Genomic DNA, 6,063 nt, shown 5'->3' on the forward strand with positions numbered 1-6,063 from the left:
TTTATAGGAAAGGATACAAAAATGAAATATTTTCAATTCGCTTTCATTTATTTAACTCTTAACTCATAAATTGAATTATATGGTATTATAATGTAATGAGGTAAGAATATAGACTAACATTTCAAGGTTTGTATATGTAAATATTCACATAAATAATACAAAATAAATAAATTTATTGTAGAATAATTATAATTAAACACAAGTTCAAGATATTCGTAATATTCTTTCCACAAGACTTAAGGACAAAATTTTAATAACTTTTTTCTTAATTATATATTAATGTTATAAGTCTTTACTTGCCACAAATTTTTCGATTGTTTTCGTGGTACTTACTTTTTAGTAAGAAACTCTCGATATCCTAATGGGCTGTTTTAATTGGGTGGTGCATAATGTGGCCACTTTTGTTACTGATTTGTTGCAAATCTTATCAATTTCATTCATTGGTGCTGTCAGTGCCCCTGCCGTTGGCACTGCCCCCCATCCCGGTCCATCAATCATACATACATACATATATATAACAGTTATTTGAATTGGCAGACTTGCATGCAATGTACTCATTTCTACATTTGTTAAATATAGCACACACTTCAATCAGAAAAAGAAGGAATCAGAATCAAAATCAGCAAAGCCGAAGCAACAATCGTCGTCATCATCATCATCATTTCGCTCTCCTGGCACTTTGAGTTCCATTCATCAAATAGAAGATGAAATAAAAATCAAATAAAATAAAAGGAAAAAAATATTATATATATGTATAATGTACTTATATATGTACATATGTATATCAACCCGAGGCGAATCCGCGCGCCTCATAAAGTGTGTCAATCAAGAAGATCGAGTTTCGGAAGAAGGTTTGAGACTGAGTCTCAGTCTCCGTCTTCGTCTTCCTCTCCGTCTCTGAGACTGTCTGTAGTGTGCCGCAAAAGTCATTTGCTGATTACATGTACTACAACATGTACATATGTACATATGTCTTTTTGTTGTATTATTATTAGTTTTGTTTTATTTATTTTTATTTTTATTTTGCATAGCCCAAAGGTGACCCCAAACGAGACCCCAAACCCAGGCCGAACCATCTTAAGGTTATCGCTGGCGGCCACAAACTGTTTGTAATTTGCGTTTGAGCGCGCGAATTATGATTGAATAATGAAAAATGCCCCAAATGCCCACATAATACACCCAAATACACACACACACACACAGATATTTAGCGAGAGCGAGAGAGTCAATTATGCAAAACGGTTACTGCACTTTGCATTAATTAACAAAATATAAAATGAACGTAAAAACAAAAACAAAAACAAATGAAGTGTGTAGTAGTAAGTCATTGCCCCGACTTTAATATACCATGCATAAAGTGTAATAACTATTTTAATACATTTCACACAATCTATTTTACTCTGCCTTTCTCTGCCTTTTTGCACTTTTGGCTAATTTAGACAAGGGCTTAACTCTGCCATTTTTTATGCAATCTTTATGAAATTTGGTAGACTACTAAATAATGATCATATATTTTAGTATACCAAATTTTATAAAGTTACTGTGAATATTTCAACGGAAAAACTTGATCATTATGTCTACATTTCAAAGTTTATAGCTCTAGTTTTCATAGTCTTACTTCGCTTCCTATTCCTGCCTATTTATGGGATTTTAATATACCATTGTATTCCATTTGAGTGCATGGTACTCACACATAGACACACTCAAATAAGATAGAAACTGCTCACAAAATAGCTGACACAGTTTCGCACGTGCTAATCTCGAGGTTGACCATCATCAACTAGGGGCTTAAGCTTACAAAAAGCTAAAGTGACGGCTTAACACGTTTAGTTTAACAACAACAACAACAAGAACGACGAAAAGAGTTCGTCGTTCGTGCACACACACACACACATAGTTAAATTGCTAATGTGAAATGGATGCCCCATGCCCCGTTATCCCGTTACCCCACTCCACCCCCTAAATATAACCACAACGTCGACGACGACGACGACTACGACGAGCACTTCCCTTTCCAGTTTGCGAGAGTGAAATATTTTGCAGTTAAATTTAAATTAAGTATGTGAATGCTTGCAACATTTGATGCGCGTCTTCCGTTGTAAATTTTTTTTCATCGTCCGCCCGCAATGCCGACTAAAACGACGACGTTGACGACGACGTCGGCAACACACACACACACACACAGTATAGTTTTGTTATTTTTTTTGTCAGTAATTTAAAAATAAGTGCGCCGACGGCGGCCCCAAATAGCATCAAAATGCAGCCGTTGCCGCTGGATCGCCATATGCACACACACACACACACACACACACCAAGTCACACACATATGTATGTACATTCATGTGGCATGGCATGGCATGGTTTGGGTATATAGGAACGCATGCGTGTGCAGCCCCAATCGAGAATCGAGGCACTAGGTATTATTATTACTACCAATCCCAAAAACTGAATCCGAATCCGAGTCCGAATAGTGTAGTCGTCTCTGTGTGTGTGTGTGTGTGTGTGTGCGAGATAAACAAACTGCCAGTTCACTATCAATCAAATACCGGAAACAGCTGCTTTAGTTTTATTTTGCCATAGCCATTTGGCACACACACACACACACAGACAGATAGAGAGACAGAGAGAGAGAGACACTGCTTTATGGCGTTGTCTGATCAGGAGGAGGCGGAGAAGGAGGAGGCTAAATATGTAAGAGTAGCTAAATGGAGGTAGAAGAAATATAGAAAGAACAAAAACAAAACACAATTTCATAATTTAGTATTATATGATTTTTTTTATTTGTTTCTTTTTGTTGTTGTTGTTGTTTGTTTGTTTTTTTTTTGTTGTTTTTTGTTTGTTTATTTTGTAGTTTTTAACGGAACATACATTCTAAAAACATTACATAAAGTTCTTCATAACTTCCCATCATTCATCATCATCTTCATCATCATCTTCATCATCATCATCATCAAGTTCATAATGATCATCAAACTTATCCATCATCTACATCAACTTATCTTTGCATTGATCATCATCATCATCATTCATCAATCTTTCATCAATTCAGTTTATTTTATTATAATAAAATGTACAAATAAAATAAATATTCATTATGTATAGAGCTTGTATATATAGTGTGTGTGTGTGTGTGTGTGTTGGTGTGTGCCTTAAATCTTTAAATGTTTATATATTTAGCATATTTCTCATTTTTCTCTTCTATTTTGCATTTGTTGTATGAATTATGTGTGTAATGTTTTCTAATTTTTTTTGTATGTATGTTTAATTTTTAAGGATTTCTTGTCTGCATTTTCAGTTTATGTTTCTTCGTGTGTGTATGTGTGTGTGTGTGTGTGTTAAGAGGGATGTTTACTTCTTACTTTTTCTTTTGTAAGGTTAGGATTTAAGCATAGTTTTTCATCATCTTTTTTTTTATAGCTAGGCATACAATATATATAGTACATATATATGTATATATATGTTGATATATATAGATATATATATATATATATATGCATATATATATATACATTTATATATGTATATGTATACACACACACACACACACATACAAACATATATATACATATATATTAATTTAATTAGTGTATCAATTTTTTTTGCTGTTTTTCTGTGTTTTTTTTATTTCATTTTCTTTTTAAGCTGAATTTCTCTGGAAAAAAATAAAAAAATAAAAAACAAAATTGCATTTCATTTCTCTCATATTTTGCTCTTTTTGTTATTTTACTTTGCTGCAATATAGACTTTTGGATTTTTCAGTTTATAATTTTACGTTTTATTTATGATTTTTTTTGTTGTTTGTTTTTTTTTTTTTTTGCTAATATGTATGTATATATTTTGTTAGGCTTTATTTAATTTTTATTTTTATTTTTTGCATTATGTTTTATGGTTTTTGGAATTTGCTTGCATATTTTTTTGTTTGTTCACTGTTTTTGTTTTGTTTATTATTATAAAAGTTTTTGCCTGCTGCTTTTTCATTTTTTTCGCCTTCTTCTTTTTCTTGGTTTTCTGTTATATACAAAAAATTAAATAAAATATTTAAAAAAAAGTGTATATATATATATATATATATAGGTATATATAGTGACAATTTCCATACAAAATATATATATATTTGTAAGAATTTAATTTTGTTTTTGTCAAAAGTGTTTCCTTTTTCTTTTCTTTTCTTTCTTTCTTTTTTTTTTTGTTTTATTTAGTTTTTTTATTCTTTAATTTTGGTAAAGTAAAATTTTTGCTGTTTTGTTTAACTGGTTAACCACATACACATATATATATGTAAGCACATTGAGACTGGTCTATAGGTTTACATTATATCCCTTAGTTTTTTCTTTTTTATTAAAAATCGCAAACAAAAAAGAAAATAAAAGCCACAAATAGTTAAATTCGTACTGTGTGTGTGTGTGTGTGTATAAAAAAAAAAATAGTTTATACCCTTGCCATACGTGTTTATACTCATTTCATATACAGGATCAGAAATGCCTCGGACAAAAAAAAATTTAATAGAATCCTTTCTTTTCGTGAAAAGGAAACTTTTGGCTAAATTTTGTTGCTTCTTTTTTGGTTTTCAGAGATTTTCATCTCCCAATCGGTCAATATCTTTTCGATAAGCCAATTACTAGTTAGTTTATCTTCTGAATTTTTTTTTTGAATTACTAGCAATTTGAATTGAAAGGGTATAAAAAACTTCGGCTTGCCGAAATCTATGTGTTTGTTGTTGTTTTCCATTAATACATTTATATATTTTGTTGTTGTTGTTGTTTCTCTAATATATTGTTCTCTACTAAAAAGTTTTTCATTTGCTACAACATCAAAAATGGACTGGTTTTTACTTTTCTATATAATTTTTTAATATATCTTCTTTTTTTTCATAATATTTGACTAATATACTTTGGGGGTAAGGGGTTAGGGGGAGGCCCATTTAATTTTGTTTTTCAATATTTTTCTAAAAGTTTTTCTTTACACACACATAGATACATATATTTTAAATGTATATATATATATATATATATATATATCTGTATGTATGTATATAAATATTTGTATATATCAAAAAAAAAAAAAAAATGTTTGCCTTCAATTTGTATTGTTTTTTCCTTTGTTTTTTATGCTTTTTTCTCTTTTGTTTGCCGTGTCCGAGTCTGTGTATGTGTCTGTGTGTGTGTGTGTGTGTGTATGTATACATATGTATATGTATAATCTGGTATTTTCTTATGTTTCTTCAGTTTCTCTTTGTTTTAACCCTCATTATTTACTTTACTTTACTTTCTTACACTCTTCTTTTGCTCTCACTTTCTATCTTCTATCTCTGTCTCGTTTGCTTTTTCTCTTTTTGTGGAAAATTCATTGGAATTATTTTTATTCATTTAATTATTATTTTGTTTTTTCTTCTTGTTTTTTTTTTTTTTTGTTGTTGTTGTTTGTTTTTTAAAGTAAAAATTGACTTAGAAATTGAACAAAAATCAAAAGTGTTAAACAATAATTTTATAGCGCAAAAATTATAATAATTAATTAATTAAATCGTTCGAATAGTAATTAAAAAAAAAAAAAAAAAAACCGTAGTGTATTTTATGTTTTGTCGCTTGTCGTTTTGCTCTTACTAACAGCATTTTTTTCAGTTTGTGTTTTTTTTTTGTATTTGTGTTTTTAAATTAAGCGAAATTATTTTTTAAATAACATTTCTAATAATTAATAATTATCTGTTTGCAGTCTTTGGTTATTTAATTTTTTCCTTTCTTGTTTTTATTTGTTTTTTTGTTTTTTCTTTTTTAAATCATATTAAATATTCTGTTTAAAATATATATGTATATAAATTTTTTGTTTTGTTTTGTGTGTGTGTGTGTGTGTGTGTATATGTGTGTGTGTGTGTGTGTGTGTGTGTGTGTGTGTGGGTGTGCATGTGTTTTTAATGGGGATTTCCTTTCATTTTTTGTGTTGTTTTCTTTTTTGTTGTTTTGCAATTTCCACAGATTTTCTCCAGCGTTTTTCTGCAATGAATTCGGGATGAATTTGCCCTCCTCTCTGTGTGGCCTATTTTTCCGTTAGAGGAAAAAAGACGCCCAC

The sequence above is a fragment of the Drosophila willistoni genome, assembly GCF_018902025.1.
Source record: "Drosophila willistoni isolate 14030-0811.24 chromosome XR unlocalized genomic scaffold, UCI_dwil_1.1 Seg8, whole genome shotgun sequence".
NCBI classification, from domain to species: domain Eukaryota; kingdom Metazoa; phylum Arthropoda; class Insecta; order Diptera; family Drosophilidae; genus Drosophila; species Drosophila willistoni.